Raw genomic sequence first — 17,493 nt, 5'->3', positions numbered from 1 at the left:
AGTTTGTTTATCCGAGTGCCACTGCGGCCCTTCAGTGTCTTGTCTCCAGATACTTCCTTGATTGCTGTTTTTTTCACCCTTTGGAAAAAGCTGGCACAGAGTTCTCTAAAATCGTCATCGGACTCATCCATTGCCTGACTAGCCTTAAGGCTTTCAAGTTGGTCTTCAAGGAGCGGGGGCTGATCAGGGGCAGGTGCACAGAGGAGCAAGCGGCCCCTGTGTGAGCCTCCCTGAGGCTCACTCACACCCACAGCTTCATTGAGAGTTCTGCTTCTCACAGAGACGCGTGGAGAGCTCGCAGTTAAACAAAGTATTGCTTTGCTCTACAGAATGATGCAAATGTCTTTATGGCCTGTGGTTAAACAACACAGTTAAAGCTTCTTTCTATAAAAAGTCATAACCGATAGGCTTTTTGTGGTCAAATTGATGCCTCTGAAATAGAATATATATGATCTGGATACTCATACAGCTCTTCAGAATCTCCATGGTGATAAAACAGATTTGGTGTATTTAATTTCACACCTGTGGAAAACCAAAAATGTTGAAGTGCAATTAAACAGTATCATTGTATGTCATTTATTTCCCAAACAAGGTACAAATATACATAGGGGTATGGGAAGAATCTTCAGGGTAACAATAGACAGCCTCCAGTAACAATCTCATCATCCCACAGGAACACAAAAGAGGGATGTTAAAACCTACTGAAGCATGTTCTCCCATAGGCAGAAAAAATGTGCATTTTAGGAGGGTTTTTACTGAAATTCGAGAAACAAATTTCATGAAGGGAAACTGCCACAGAAAACAGGATGACTTCCTAAATCTAGGGAAGCCATCTTCCCAGCTCCCAGTCCTGCAGAGGTTCTATCAGCAACTGCAAGGGAGCCAAGGCCACTTGGCCTGTAACAGCTATCCAAACTCAAACACCTAGGAAACCGCCAATCATGCAGCAATCCGCAGCGGGGCGGACAGACCCAGAACCTGCTATGTCTGCCTGGTGCGCCTCATCTTCCACGCCTCCTCGGAGGAGGGCTTTCCCTTCCCTTAGGCGCACCCTCACCCACGGCTGCCAACCAGCGCTCACTGGCTTCACAATGGCGCCTACCATAGGTTACAGACATATGTCATTGTCGCAATAACTGCATGCCTCCTGCCTGCCAGGCATTGTTCCAGCTGCTTTTCAAGTATTGAACCTATTTGAAAAACAGTTCAAGTTCTCACAGCTTTTGAAGGGGCAGGCAAGACTGGGAGCCAACCCTGGCAGGCCGGCTCTTACCTTTCCACTCACAGACCATCCCTTCTCCCCTGGGTGCACGGCTTCAGGACACTGACTAACCTCTGTGAGGCTTCTCTTTGGACTTCCGCCAAGTGTGCAACAGCTATTTGTTGAATTCCTGAACTGCGAAGTTTGATTTCCCCAGAGTGAACAGTCAAGTGGAGGGCTAAGAAGCTGCAGGAGGAAGCAGGGGGCAGTTTGCCAGGACCTGGAGTGCCAGGCTAAGCCAACGCAGCTTTATCCCCTTGGATGTGAGGGACAGCCAGGAAAACTCCGCCCCAAGACTGTGCTGCAGCGACATCAGTTGATGTGAGAGGACAGGTCCCATCTCCGAGTGACACACGACTCCTAAAACACTTATTTCCAGATAGTAGGGGTCTTGGGCCTCCACAACTTATTACCTAACTGAATGAATGAATTGGTGTGGGCCGGACCCTCCTGCTTCCCTCAAGGTGTCTTCCTTCGGAAAGGGAGGTCAGAGAATCTACCTGGGAAAGGATTGCCAAGGACGCTAAGGACTCCACGGCCAGGCGGAGGCTCCCGATCGCCGCCCTGATCTCCTCTGGGGGGCACCCCGCCAGTCTCCCCACAAAGCGCCTCCTGCCTGAGGTGACACGGCTGCAGGCCTGCTAAGGCCAGCGGATCAGGGAAGGAAGCAGGCGGGCGAGCAGGGCCCTTCTCCCTCAGGAAGGTAAGGCCGGCCCGCCGTGACAGGACCTCCGGTACGCGGGTGCCATCCCTCAACACCGACTCCTCCTACCTCCCGCGCGCCGCGGCACCTTCTCAACGGGAACGCTCATGCCTGCGCATGCGCCGCCTGACGAGCCCGCCCAGGGCGCGGGCGCGCAGGCGCAGATCCTGCCTCCCGTCTTCCGGGCGGCCTTGGCGTATCCGGGTGGCGCGAGGAGGGGCGAGGCGGAAGTGGTGTGTGGCGGGAAACTGCGGCGAGGTACGGGCAGGCGAGCGTCGAGGCAGAGGGCGCGGGAATTGCGGCGGCGACCGAGTTTAAGACAAAGGCTGTTTCCACTCCACTTCATACGCTCCGAAAACATTTGGGGCATAACAGCGACCTGCTTCTAACCTGTGTGGCGCACACGGGAGTAAGCCGAGGGAGGAGGTTGTTGAGGGAGCCCAGGCCGCGGACCCGCTTCCCGAAGGCGTGGAGCACGGGCAGCAGGGAGCCGCGCCGCTCGGGCCGACGCCTGCCGAGTTGCTGGAGGTGAGAGGGCTGTGGCGCCGGCGGCCAGCCTGACTGCCCAGACCCTGTTGAGGTGACCGAGGTGGTCTGGGTGCGAAGTGAGGCGGCAGCCGAGGGCGCGTCAGGGGAGCAGTGAGGTGTTGCAGACTTCGAGGATTGTCGCCGGGGCCTTGGCGTCCTGGAGAAGTGCGGCGGAATAGAAACGCTTCGTTGGCTTTTTAAGGTATAATTCTCATGGTGTGGAATTAACTCTTGTACACACTAAGCTGGTTTCTGAGTAGTTTATAAGATTACATGACTGTCATCACCATCTAACTCCAGACTTTTTAATAATAACCCTAAATCGAAACAGCTGATTCCTGTTAGCAGTCACTCTTCGCCGTCTCCTTGCCTTTTCTATGGGTTTTCATGCTCTGTGTTTTATTATCGGGCTTGCTCCGTGTGCAGCTTTGTTTGGTTTTTACTAAGCATGCTTGTTTTTTAAAGGTTTATTTATTTCTTTATTACAAAGTCAGATATACAGAGAGGAGGAGAGACAGAGAGGAAGATCTTCCATCCGATTATTCAATCCCCCAGTGACCGGAATGGCTGGCGTTGCGCCGATTCGGAGCCAGGAGCCAGGAACGTCCTCCAGGGCTCCCACACGGGTGCAGGTCCCAAGGCTTTGGGCCGTCCTCGGCTGCTTTCCCACAAGCAGGGAGCTGGATGGGAAGTGGAGCTGCCGGGACTAGAACTGCCACCCACATGGGATCCCGGAGCGTTCAAGGTGAGGACTTTAGCCACTAGGCCACGCTGCCGGGCCCACTAGGCATGTTTTAAAGGTTCATCCTTATGGCATGGGATCTACCTCATTCCTCTTTGGGGCTGAATAATATTCCATTGCATGCACAGGGCGTATTTCTGCATTTATTGGTTGCCACTTTTTGACTTTTATAAGTAATGTTGCTTTGTATATAAAACTACATTAGATATGAATGCTGAGGTTCAAATGCTGTTGGGGTTTCCAAGAGGCCTGCTGTGGGTTCTGCTTCACAGAAGCGTGGGGGTGGTCCGCGCCGTTAAAGCGTGGGGGTGGTCCGCGCCCTTGAGGTTTTCAAGTTGCAGAGGTGACTGAGTGAGGACATGGAGAGGTCAGTCGTAGGAGGAAGAATTTGGTTGCCTCTCCCAGCAAAAGGGGACATGACAGACCCTGTGGGGTCACAGGTTTGAGTCAGGAGAGGAACCCCCAGGGAGAGTCTGTGGGCTTCCACAGGAAAGTCAGCAGGGCCAAGTCAACGTGTCACTGCTGGCTTGTTTGGATAGTTGCGCAGGTGTTGCGGCTCTCAGGGTGGTTTCTGGATGCTTGTTACCTGCCCAGGGGTTGATTTAGGGCAGTGGGATAACTTGTTAGCTTGTCGGAGTTACATCTGGGGCAGTTGGTTACTCTGGAGGGGCAGTTCGCGAATCAGCTGTTGACTTTCTCAGGCGTTAGCTAACCTTGGGGTTGACAGTCATTCTCCACCAGCAAGATTTTTAAGATGTGAAACTACCATAATATATATATATATATTTTTAAAGATTGAATCATTTTTTATTGGAAAGGCAGATTTACACAGAAAAGGAGAGACAAATCTTCCATCTACTGGTTCATTCCCCAGGTGGCTGCAATAACTGGAGCTGAGCCAATCCGAAACCAGGAACCAGGAGCTTCCTCCAGGTTGCCCATGTGAATGCAGGGTCCTGTGGATTTGGGCTGTCCTCTATTGCTTTCCTAGGCCAGAAGTAGGGAACCAATGGAAAGTGGAGCAGCCAGGACATGAACCGGTACCCCTTTGACAAGCCAACTGAGCCATTGTGCAGGTCCCTGAGGGGAAAAAAATTGTTAATGATTAGTACAGATAGATACGGCTGGTGTGATGTAGAGGTGTGTAAAGTACAGAGTGTTTTTTCCCACTCAGATTGAAAGTGGAGTCCCTGAATCCTGTTTAGGATTTGAATCTTTTAGAAGTTGAGTGAGGAAAGCCCTTTCTTCCCAACCCAAATTCTGGCTAAGTCATTTAAAAAAGGAGTTAGTTGAAGAGTATGATTTAAAGAATGGAGTTTCATTCAAACTCAGGTGATCAACTCAGTCACCTGTGGAATCTTTAAAATTTGCAAGACCCGGGCAGTACCCGTCAGGCTACTGAATAAATCCTAAGAGAGTAATTCCAATCTCTTCTGAGAGGTTTTCAGATGAATCTGGGAGCTATATGGTTTTTTTTTTTCTTAAAGTTAAACAATTTTTTTTTTATTGGAATGGCAGATTTACAGAGAGAAAACTCTTCTATCCACTGATTCACTCCCCAAATGGCCACAACAGCCAGAGCTGAGCCGATCTGAGACAAAAAGCTTCTTCCAGGTCTCCCTTGCAGGTGCAGGGTCCAAGGGCTTTGGGGCCATCCTCTGCTGCATTCCCAGACCATAAGCAGGGAGCTGAATGGAAAGTGTAGCAGCTGGGACATGAACCGGTGCTTATATGGGATATCAGTGCTTGCAGGCAGAGGACTAGTCAGTTGAATCTTTGTGCTGGGCCCAGAGCTCTAGATTAAGGACTACTGTATTTAACCTGCAGCTAAGGAGCAAATCCTGAGGCTAAGTGTAATGGAGAGCCAGGAGTTGGTGAGAGGGGATGAGAATAGAAGCTCAGCATAGTTCTTTCATTTGAAGAATAAACATCCATTGCTGGGCTTCCTTTTCTTTGGCCTAGGGTGAAGAGTCAGGGTCTCCTTGTCCTGCACCACATTGTGAGGCTCAGAGGTTTCCATTCGCCCATCAGATGTAAGCAGAAGTCACCTGCTGGCTGAGTTGAAGGACCATCCAGGAAAAGTGTTGCTAGGTCCGTGTCCTTTCAATGTTTCCTGCCAGAGTTGAGGCAGAAAGCCAGCACAGTGCCAGAAAAGCTCAAACCAGGAGATACAGAAACGTTTCACATACCGAAAAGTGAGGGTCCCCGTGTTTGGTAAACTGTATAGGGTTTGTCAGAAAAAGAAAATGGATGCAGAGGTGCATGGACAAAGTGGACCAGTCCTTGAAGTTGAGGTTCTGTTTTGCTAGCCCATTGCAGGATGTACTTTTAAGGTGCTATGGAAAAGGCACAGGTTGACTATGCTATGATTATCATTGCTTTGCCTTCCTGGAATTTTTAAAAAATTTTTTTGAAGATTTATCTTTTATTTATTAGATTTGTTTTTTATTGCCAAGTCAGATATATATAGAGAGGAAGATCTTCTGTCCGATGATTCACTCCCCAAGTGACTGCAATAGGCAGATGCTATGCCGATCCAGGAACTTCCTCCAGGTCTCCCACGCGTGTGCAGGATTCCAAGGCCTTAGGCCACCTCAACTGCTTTCCCGGGCCACAGGCAGGGAGCTGGATGGGAAGTGGGGTTGCCTGGATTAGAAGCAGCGCTCATATGGGATCTCGGAGCATTCAAGGCGAGGACTTTAGCCGCTGGGCCCGCTCCTGGAATATTTTTGAAACTGTCTAGCATTTTCTGCTGAGTTAATGTTTTAGAGTTCTGAGGAGGAATCGAAAGGCACTTTCCTGGGTCTGTTTTGTTAAAAATTACAAAGCCAAAACCTGTGCAGCACTTTCTCATTTTTCTTGGCAGTTGTTCTGGAAAGGACAGACTGAGTAGGAAAGAATGCTCAGCTATTTTTTGGTTGTATTAACTTTTATTTGCTGTTATGTAATTCCATATCCTTCGCTGCCAGAGCTACTGAACTGAGGGGTGGAAACTCCTGCTTGTCTTGAGTATTCGGAAGTTGCGTTAGGTTATGCGGCGTTTCTGTGCGGTTTCCTGCCTGTCATTCTCGTGTTTGCCAGACATTATGCAGATGTACTGGGCTCAGCCACAAGATGGTGTTTTCCCTAATGAAGATTGATAATGGCATTTATGATTTTGAGGTTAAAATTAAGTCATCCTCACTGAATTTAAGTTGAAAGAGCTCCCGTTCACTACTTCACTCCTCAAGTAAAGTGACTAGAGCCGAGGTAGGGTCAGGTGTGGGGAACTCAGTGTTGGCTCCCTTGGGGTGGCAAGAACTTAGTTTCATGAGCGATTACTTCTGTCTTTTTTTAACTTATCTATTCAGCCTTTTTTTTTAAAAAAAAAAAAGGTATTTTTATTGGAAAGTCAGAATTACAGAGAGAAAAAGAGACAAAGATCTTCTATCTGCTGGTTCACTCCCAAGGGTGGCCACAGTGGCCAGAGCTGAGCTGATCCAATGTCAGGAGCCAGGAGCTTCTTCTGGGTTTCCCACGTGGGTGCCAGGTCCCAAAACCCTGGGCCATCCTCTACTGCCCACCCCCCAGGCCACACACAGGGAGCTGAAAGAAAAGTGGAGCTGTTGGGATATGAACCAGTGCCCATATGGGATCCTGGCGTTTGCAAGGTGAGGACTTTAGCTACTAGGCGACTGTGCTGGGCCCATCTCTGTCTCTTAGGATTTGTAATACTGATTTAGTTGGAGGAAGGGAGCAAATCCTCCTGTGTGGTAACTGGGCATCTTAACTACTAGGTTAAATGCTGGTTTCTGAATGTTTTTCAGATGATATGTACGGCTCCAAGCTATCTATAAAGATTCGGCATAATCCCTGTCAAAAATCTCAACAGCACTTTTTTTTTTCCTTGCAAAGAAATGGAACACTGATGTTAAAATTCCTATGGAGTTGAATTACCTAAGTTCAAATAAGACAATCTTCTATTTCAGAATTTACTATAAAGCTGTTACATTTAAGTCTGTTAGAACTGGCATAAGGATAGACATGCAGATTGGTGGAATAGAATGGAGAGCCCTAAAACAAATTCAAGCAATTGATTTAAAAAAAAAAAATTATGCTTTTCGAAAGGTAGAGTGATAGAGCAGGAGAAGCTGGGGACTGTCGTCTGGTTCACTCCCCAAATTCTCCAAACTGCCAGGACTCCTGCAGCCAGGAGCCGGGGCTCCACCAGGGTCTCCCGCAGCGGTGGCGCAGACCTACGCGCTTGGGCCATCGTCATCTCAGGTGCATTTAAGTAGCCACGGCTCCAGTGAGGTGCCTTGATGGAGACTTGAGCATCTCAGTGACCACTTCTGCCCCCGTGCTGTAGTCATAGGCTTAGCTCGGCAACGTTACATACGTTTTTAAAGATATATCTCTTAATTTGCAAGTTGCAGTTACACAGGGAGAGGGACAGACAGATCTTCATGCACAGGTTCACTGCCCAAATGGCCACAACAGCTGCTGCTGGGCCAGACTGGAGCTGGGAGTTTCCTCCCAGTCCCCCGCCTGGGTAGCATGGCTGTTTAGGGAGTAACCAGTGGATGGAAGACCCTTCTACCTTGCTGCAACTCTGCTTTTCAAATAAAAATGAAATCTTGAAAAATTTTTATTAGAAAATTAAGTTGAACACTTACCATATTCAGAAATTAAGAATGGATCAAAGATGCTTAAATCTAAGAAAACTCTAATATTCAAAAAACAAATAAAAAATTTTAGATGAAATAGGAGTCTTTATAACTTTGAGTTTGGAACAGGTTTTAGATTGTGCACCAAATACAAGATAATAAATACATAAATTGATCTTTCTGGGGGAAAAACACAAATTTTGTGTGCTGAACTATGGACTGAAAAGACAGCGTATAGAGATGGAAGAAAATATTTTTTGCAAATCCTGTCTCTGATAAGTGCATGATCTGAGTGTTTATTCCTCCAAGATTCGTGTGTTCAGAGCCTCAGTGCTCCAGCACTGAACTCAGGAGACAGTGGGGCCTTGGCGAGGGCGCTCGCAGTGGAGTCGGAGCCCTTGTCAGAGGCCCGAGAGTGACAGCTGTGCTGCTTCTGCCACTTGCCGGAGAATGAGGAGATGGCTGTCCACGGCGACATGGACATCCCGCACCCAGAGCAGCCTGCGCCTTCGTCAGTCTTCCCAGCTTCCAGCACTGGGAAAAGTAATGTTTGTGAACAGCCCAGTGTGCGAAATGGCCCAGCACTGTCAGGCAGCCATGGTATAGATAAACCTTCAGCTAGAAAGTGGGCACTGGACTTGAATACACTTTATTTATTAATTTTTATTTGGAAGAGTTACAGAAAGAGGAGTGAGTGACCTGCTATCTCTCACTCCCAAATGGCTGTAGTGGCCATAGCTTGAGCTGATCTGATGCCAAGAACCAAGAGCCCCCATGGTTCTCCCATGCAAATGCAAGGTCCCGAGGTTTGGGGCCGCCATCTGCTGTTTTCCCAGGCCGTAAGTAGGAAGCTGGATGAGAAGTGGAGCAACCAGGACATGAACGAATGCCCATATGGGATGCTGGCACTTTCAGGCAGAGATTTAGCTAATTAAGCCATCCTGCCAGCCTCTTGAATACTGTTTCCCCGAAGATTACAAATGTCTAACAAGCACATGGAAAGATGCTCAACATCATTAGTCACTTGGGGAATGCAGTAAAAACCATAGTGAAATATTTCACACCCAGTAGGACCATCTTTTAGAGTAAGAACAAGAAAAACCAGGAAATAAGTATTGATGAGGATGTGGAAAATTAGAACTCTCCTAAGTTGCCGGAAAGCTGCTGTGGAAAATGGTTTGTGATTCCTGAGCAAGTTAAAGAATGGGGCCAGTGCCTGGTGTGATTGGCTAGTGGCTAAGGTCCTCAACTTGAACACTCTGGGACCCCTTATGGGTGCCAGTTCTAATCCTGGTGTCCCTGCTTCCTGTCCAACTCCCTGCTTGTGGTCTGGGAAGGTAGTCGAGGACGGCCCAAGGCCTTGGGACCCTGCACCCATGTGGGTGACCTGGAGGAGTTTCCTGGCTCCTGGCTTTTGATTGGCTCAGCTCCGGCCGTTGCCGCCACTTTGGGGAATGGATCAGCAGATGCATTTCTGTCTCTCCTTCTCTGTATATCTACCTTTCCAGTAATTTTTTTTTTAAAAGGATTAGTGTGTCATATTTAGCGTACCATGTCACTTTCATTGATTCATAATTTATCATGTTTAGTCATGTGCCCAAGTAGCATTGTATAAATGAAAATAGTATATATTTAGTAAAGGAAACTTAATTTGAGCCTGAAGTAGCCTTCTGTGAATTTAAAAAAGAACACTTTTTTGTCCTCGGCCCCTTTGGCTTTTTCCATCATTATCACCATTCATGCTCTGAGCAACCCTCTGAGGTAAATAGTGTGTCCAGTTGTACATGTGTCTCTGCGTGAATAAAGCAGAACTAGGATTCAGCCCAGGCCTGACTACAAATTGATCACCTTATCAGATTCTCCCCCATATCCCAGAGTGTCTGGGGTGGAAGCTTTGGAGGATCCCCACTCATCGAGCTTTTGTCCTTCTGTTCTGCTTTGCTTTACAGCAAAACATCCTGAAGATTTGTCTGTCCTAGGTCTGCTCCCTTCCCTTTGACATCCCACTTGTTTTAATTGTAAGAATATTAGCTGCAAAGATATCTGAAGTAAAGGCGTGTCACCCACAAGCATCAGCCTTGTCCACTTACCGTGTGCAGTGTAGAAGTCTCATCTCTTCTTGGTAGCCTTTCCATTAATGGATCACACCACACCAATTACATCTTGCTTTTGTGGTTCTATATCATGAGCATTTCTGTAAGTCTGGTGATAGAAAACAGAATTGTATCCATATGTAATCAAATACTCTGGTTTTGATAAAAAGGTATTTCTTAATTACAAGTAATCAGGCAGTAGGGTCCTGTGTCTGTGTCTTTACCTCTGTTGGAAAGCATCCTGAGTAGAGGATTGCTGAAGGCTCTGTTGTGTTCAGTTTGTTTTGAGAAAAGGCAGTTCTTGCACATTATAAAACTGTCTTGCCAGGATTCCTTCCACAGTCCCCTGGAGTATCTCCTCTAGGCTTTGTGAAATATTTCAGATGTGTTTCATAGATGCAAAAATATGTATCTTAGTTGGAAGATTATTTACTTAAGTATATGTAAAATACATTTTTTTCAATGTAAATAAATGGTAACATTTTATTTACTCTTTGACCTGTATCCTGTTTTTTCGCTTAATGAGCTTTTGTGAAGTGTGTTCATATTGTGCTGTGAGGATCTATGGCACTGTTTAACAGTTGTATTCATCATTTGGATGTGTTGATGCTCTGTCATGTCCATTCCTTACTGACGGGCCGAGTCCAATCTTCAAGTGATGTTTGCTTTAATCTAAAACAATGTCAAAATCAAAATGTTGCTGTTGCTGGGGAACTGAATCCATTGCAAGTTCATCAGCAGTGCAGGCTTTTACTTACGTCCACACTTGCAAGAAAGCTTATGTGGGGGCCGGGCGTGGTAACCTAGCAGCTACATCCTCACATGTGCTGGGATCCCATATGGGCGCCAGTTCAGATCCTAGCTGCTCCACTTCCCTTCCAGCTCCCTGCCTGTGGCCTAGGAAAGCAGTCGAGGATGGCCCAAAGCCTTGGGGCCTGCAGTTTGGCTCCTGACTTCAGATTGACTCAGCTCTGGCTATTGTGGCCACTTGGGGAGCGAACCAGCAGATAAGAGATGTTTTTATCTCTGCTCTCGGAAATCTGCCTTTACAATACAAATAAATCAAGCTTAAAAAAAAACCAAAAAAGATATGAAGGCTCTATGGGATATTTTGGTCTTTGACTATTTGAGCAATTTAAAAAAATCGGTATCTTGCATTTGCTTCACATTTGGGGAAAAATTGATCATTTAAAAAAGTATTTATATTGGAAAGGGAGATTTATAGAGAGAAAAAGAAACATGTTCCATCCACTGGTTTACGCCCCAAATGGCCACAACAACCAGAGCTAGGTGGGTGTGAAGCCAAGAGCCAGGAATTTCTTCCAAGTCTACCATATAGGTGCAGGGTCCAAGGCTTTGGGTTATCCTTGATTGCTTTCCCAGGCCATAAGCAGTTTGCTGGATGGGAAGTGGAGCAGCTGGGGCATGAACTGGCATCCATCTGGAATGCTGGCACTTGCAGGTGGAGGATTAGCCTGTCGAGCCACTGTGTTAGGTCCTGATTATTTTTTGTTATATGATTAAAAGTTGCTTCTCTTTAAAAAAAAAGTATTGAGGGCTGGTGCTATGGCATATCAAGTAAAGCTGCTGGTTGCAACACTGGCTCAGGTCCTGGCTGTTCCACTTTTGAGCCAGCTCTCTGCTAATAGCCTGGGAAAACAGTAGGAGATGCTACAAGTGCTTGGGCCCCTGTGCTCGCAAGGGAGTCTAGGAAGAAGGTCCTAGCTTTAGATCAGCCCATCTCCCACTGATGACGACCATTTGGGGAGCGAACCAGCAGCTGGAAGACTTCTCCCTCTCCATCTCTCTGTAAACTCTGTCTTTCAAATGAATTTTTTTTTAAATTTTAAAAATTTTAAAAATTTTTAAAAATTTTTTTTAAAATTTTTATTGGGAAGTCACATACACAGAGAGGAGGAGAGACAGGAAGATGTTCCGTTCATTGGTTCATTCCCCAAGCGGCTGCAACGGCTGGAGCTGAGCTGATCCAAAGTCAGGAGCCAGGAGTCTCTTCTGGGTCTCCCACATAGGTGCAGGGTCCCAAGGTTTTAGGCCATCCTCGCCTGCTTTCCCAGGCCACAAGCAGGGAGCTGGATGGGAAGCAGGACTACCGGGATTGGAATTGGCGCCCATATGGCATCCCAGCACATGCAAGGCAAGGATTTCAGCCGCTAGGTTACCCTGTCTGGCCCCAAATGAATAAAAACTTTAAAAGATTTACTTGTTTGAAAGTGAAAGTTTACAGTTAGAGGGGAGACAGAGAATCTTCCATCTGCTCCTCAAGTTGTTGCAATGGCCTAGGCTGGGCCAGATTGAATCCAGGAGCCAGGAGCTTCATCCAGTCTTGGGCTGTTGTGCGCTGTTTTCCAAGGTCATCAGCAGAGAGCTTGATGGGGAGCTGGTGCTTGTGTGGGGTGCACCATAGGGCAGAGGGTCAGCCTCCTGCTGTGCTGTCTGCTTTGCTTGCTCTGAATTCATCTTCACCTGAAATTAGGGTAGCTATTCCACTTCAGTACTAGTAGTAATGGTGGCTGTTATAGCCTTTCCTTTTCATTGTAATTTGTTTGCATCTTTATATTTCAAATGAGTTTCTTGTAGTCAATAAATTGTTGGTTCTGTTTTTGAATGTACTTTGACAATGTCTGTTTTCATTGCTGCTCTTTAGACTATTGGCATTTAAAAAAATATTTGTTTAGAAGGCAGAGTTTTTAATTGCAGAGTTGAGGGAGTGGCAGACGTGAGGGCCTTGCACTCGGATGGAAAGGGTTGGTGTGCGTAAGGATAACTGACGTGCTGATTTCAGGAGTGGAATGACGGGATCATCTGGTGGATTTATTTTAGACATCTGATGAATCTTGGTATTGTCTTGCATGATGGTTGTGTTAGTTCACATTCCCACCCCATCCTTGCCAGTGCTTGCTGTTTCCGAATTTTGGATGATAACCATTACTGACCTTACTGTGCTTTTAATTTGCATTTCCCTGTTGGTTAGTGAACCTCAGCATTTCTTTTTCTTAGTTCTGTTGGATAAAAATAAAGATAAAATTTGAATTTTATCTTTTGAGAAATGCTAGTTATGTCCCTTGCCCATTTCTTTTTAATTGATTTATTGATTGATGATTTTTACATAGGTTATTAAGGTGCAAATGGTCAAGGGCTGCAGGAACGTGGGTGAGACCGTTATTTCCACAATCTCTTTTTTTTCCTTACTGAGAAAAGGAGGAGATTAAAGGGAGAAGCCACACCTGACCTCCCATATCCTCTGTGTCCTGGGATGGAGGACAGCCACCTGATGCCATCCCAGGGTTCCCGATATGGGGCATGCTTCAAGGGTCATGCTCAAAAGGTTTTGATAGTTCATCAGTTCTGAATTACTGCTGGTCCCGCCATTCCGATCACAGTAAAATCTCTCCAGAATCCACTGGTTGACAAGGTCCACCTCAGAGTCCGTTTACCTAGGTATTCACTGCCAACACTTGGCCGGGACAGTTGATTGATTTTTTTTTTCTGTCTTCCGTCCTCCGTTTTGGTACCACGTGTCCTCTGCAGGCGCCAGTGTACTGCCATATCCTCCAGGTGCACCTGGATATGCTCTCTATTGCTCTGTCTGAGCCACTGAGGAGGCCCAGCTCTGATATTTGCATTCCATGGTCACACCATGGAACCTACAATTCTCTCCAGGGTTGGGGTTCTGAGTCCAGCGATTCAGTTGGAATCCCCAAAGAAACTTTGTCTGTGGCGATCCCAGACCTGATTCTTATGTGTATTTGCCCTGTAGTATATCTTGAAAACTTCTATTATGATGCCTCCAACTTGGTTTTTGTTGTTTGAGATTGCTTTAGCTATTTGGAGTCTCTTGTTAATATTATGTAATGTTTCAGCTCAGAGATCCCTCACATCCTTGGTCAAATTTTTTTTGTTATTTATTTATTTTTTTTTGCAGCTGTTATGAGTGAGACTGATCTTACAAGGTCTTTCTCAGCCATGGGGTTGTTTATGTAAAGAAAGGGCATGGATGTTTTTTGTTGTCTTAAGATTTACTTATTTTTATTAGAAAGGCAAATTTACAGAGAGGAAAGAGAAAGATTTTCCATCTGCTGGTTCATTTCTCAGTTGGTGTAGTGGATGGAGCTAAGCCAATGTGATGCCAGGAGCTGGGAGCTACTTCCAGGTCTCCCTCGTGGGTGCAGGGTCCCAAGGCTTTGGGCCGTCCTCGACTGCTTTCCCAGGCCACAAGCAGGGAGCTGGATGGGAAGTGGAGCTGCCAGGACAAGAACACATATAGGATCCCGGTGATTGACCCACCTGCCTGGTCCTCTGCTTAGATTGTTATTGACCTCGGCCTGCACGGTTAGAGCTTTTATCAATTGGATAAAGTCGGCTTGTTCTCTCTGAGCATACAGTTTTTCTTCTCTTTACCTTTGTCTCCCAGAACTTCCAGGTAAACGCCCACTTGACTGCTGCCTGACCCAGTGCTTTTCTGTCTTTCTGCTCCTTTGGGGACAGTTTCAATTCAGTGTGTGAACACACTGGTGTACTTTTGCTCAGTGTGTGTGGGAGGCTACTCCTGTCTGGGGTGTTCTCTGACTTTACCTGTTGCTGCTCTGTTGGGTTTACCTGGTCTCCTCTGCTTCTAGAACACACAAGGCTCATTTGTGTAGCTGTGTCCTTCTGCTGTCTGCTAGTTCCTTTGTGTGTACCACTTCTAGGTCATTTTGAATTGATTAGTTTCCTCTGTTGGCCATGTGTGTTGTAGCAGTTGTCAGGTTTGTCTTCTGAGCAGCATGTGCTGTTCGTGGTGCTGGATTCCCTCGTCCAGTGGAGGGTGCTGGAAGAGCAAGGGCCTTCTCTGTGGCTCCTGTGTGCTCTGCTGTGTCCATGCTGTGACACTGGCGTGTGGGACAAGGAGTGTTCAGGCACATTCATGGCCCCCCAGCTGGCCTCCTGGTGACAGGAGGATCCCCTATCCCCAGCATTCCAGCTGCCAAAATCATCTTGCTGATTTTTTCTGCCTCTGGCCTTGGCCTGGGCTGGAACTTCACACTGGGGCTGGGATTGCGCTGTGCCCATTGTGATGTGTTAGGCTCAGCTGCAATGCTGGCATCCCACATGGGTGTCAGTTTGAGTTCCAGATGCTCCACTTCCAATCTGATGCACATGGGAAAGCAGCAGAGGTCGGCCCAAGTACTTGGGTCCTGCACCCATGAGGGAGACCCAGAAGAAGCTCCAGACTTAAGCCTAGCCCAGATCTGGCTGCTGCAGCCATCCCAGGAGTAAATTAGCAGATGAAAGATCTCCCTCCCTCCATGGGAAGTAAAGCAGCCAGGAAATGAACTGATGCCCACAACCAGGTTCTATACATCTTATACATCTATACATCTTAAAATAGCTATAGATTACTATTCAGCTGTCTCGTGTCTGTTTTCATTATAGTATTTAGCATTATATAGCGTTGAAGCATAATTTTGCTGAACTTTTTTTTTCGGGTAGTCTAGACTGGCTTATAACTCTAACAAGACATATGTCAACAGTTTAGGTGCGGGACAGTTTTAGGAGGGGTGTGCAGAGAAATCCTCAATACCCTAGTGAGGAGTAACCAATCTTTGTGTCCCACTTAGTAAGGTATAAGTGAATCCACGCTGACCATTTCCTGTCTGAGTCAAAGCTTTCCTTGTTGTTCTCTATTCTACAGTTTTGTTTGTTTGTTTTGAGGGGTTTCTGGAGCGATCCTAATGGTCATTGCATGAGAGGGTGGGGACCCAAGGTTGGACCCAAGCGAGAACCAGAGAAAGCTCCTCTCCTGAGTCCCCAAGGAAGTTTAATGTTCTTCTGTTTCTGCGGACTGCACAGGGCTCCTGACTGTTGTTCTGACGCCTTTGGATCCTGCGAGGAAGGATATGGACTTCTTTCATCCCATGTGGTAGATCCAAGCGGGAGTGGGTGACAGTGGGTGACCTCAGAGTTCTTGACCTCCGAAGGCACTCCAACTCCCTGTGGTCTCCTTGGCAGTTGGGATGTTGTCCTTGGTCCCCGTACTGATGGTCCTTGGTGAGAATCCGTGAGTCTTCAGGGTTGGGATACAAGCCTCCTCCTGTTCCCCTGCTCCACTCTGGGGTCCCCCTGCTCTGTGTATATGACCTCCTGTTAAGAGGTTGTCAGGATCGCTCTTAATTCCCCTTATATGTCTTTGTAGTTTAACTATTGTCTAATGCTGATTTGAGTCTGTTGTGTATGAGTTACCAGTTGTGATCCTGGTAGGTTATATTTCACGTCTTCCTTACACATTCTAGGGAGATGGAGGATTTCTCTGCTCTCCCCACTATGGGATAACATAGGGTATTAAAAGTATATTAGGTTTTACAGTTCTTTGATGTAGATCATAAGCGGTCTGACTCACATTGATTGTTGGTTCATTGATTACTTCACAATATCTTATTGCATGTGAGATAGGCTGTTTGAGGTTGAGATAATATTACATTTTATACCCCCATTTTTTTTAAACAGTAAAATAATCCTGAGCATCACCATCCACTTGATGGTTTACCTGCTCCCAGGTCTGATTCTTTCTTTAGGTTCCTCTGTCCCTCCAAAGTATGCTGCAGAGTTAGTTCTTGTTTACCCCTACCCCCTGGCTGCGTGGTTTATCCCCTCTTGCTAGCTGGCCATCCCTTGATGCTGCCCAGCCTCGTGCCCGTGGGCCCAGGGTTGCAGAGTCTGCAGTTGCTTCAGCCCATTCCTTGGAGCAATGCCACCTCTGCATTCTGATGTGTTCTGAATTAGGGCCATGGCTTGTGGGGACAACAAGTATCCCCATCATGGAGTGATGTCCCTGGCTGAAGACTGGAGGGGACTGCGGTCCCAGCCCTCTGACCTACCCTGCAGGGTGCCGGAGTCCAGCTCCAGCCGAGTTTAGAACTCGAGAAGGGTGCATGGAGTAGGTGTAGCAAGAAAAGAAACGGACCACTACGATTTCATGATCATAATGGACCATGCAAGAAAGCTGTCCCCTTTATTTATACAGAAGCAGTCACAAACTCTGGCACAGACTTTTGACTTCATGGTCAAGTGGGTGTTTCCAAGGATAATTCTGCCGTTTGTTTCACTTTAAAGCTCTCAGTAGACAGCACATAGCAATCAGTAACACATTCCAGCTACAGTCTTCATTCTACAGCTTAGTCTTGAATCAGTTAAGGGAGGAAATGCATCGCAGAAGGAAGGACCTGAAGATCAAGGATGGTCAATGGGGGCAGCAGAGACAGGGACAGCATGAATGTAAAAAACCCTTCAACAACATCAACTTCCAAGCTCACACTGACAGTAAAGACCAACTCCGCAGTGGCAGACAATGCCTAAATAGATTATAGAATTCTCAGCGGGATGGTCCGGCATCCATGCAAGGGAGGTGGAACTGCCTTCAGGTGGATGCAGACACCCACCGGGCCCTGCCATGCAGCGGGACATTCCTTGTCGCCCTGCCTGCAGGGGAACAGTTCTCCACACACTTTCGTGTCTTCCACACC

The 17,493-nt window shown here is 46.9% G+C and overlaps 1 long non-coding RNA gene across 1 annotated transcript in view; it reads left to right on the top strand.

Moving 5' to 3' along the window:
- The first annotated feature begins 2,198 nt into the window (after positions 1-2,198).
- The window catches only part of LOC121151718, a 35,021-nt gene continuing 19,726 nt past the window's right edge, over positions 2,199-17,493 (top strand). The window contains exon 1 of the long non-coding RNA XR_005883204.1: positions 2,199-2,222. This is a non-coding gene — a long non-coding RNA (uncharacterized LOC121151718). The remainder of the gene's footprint in view (positions 2,223-17,493) is intronic.

The sequence above is a fragment of the Ochotona curzoniae genome, unplaced genomic scaffold (assembly GCF_017591425.1).
Source record: "Ochotona curzoniae isolate NIBS_2020 unplaced genomic scaffold, NIBS_Ocur_1.0 contig_2321, whole genome shotgun sequence".
NCBI lineage: Eukaryota > Metazoa > Chordata > Mammalia > Lagomorpha > Ochotonidae > Ochotona > Ochotona curzoniae.
The sequence above is the reverse complement of the archived record's forward strand: the minus strand, read 5'-3'. Positions and strand labels throughout refer to the sequence as shown.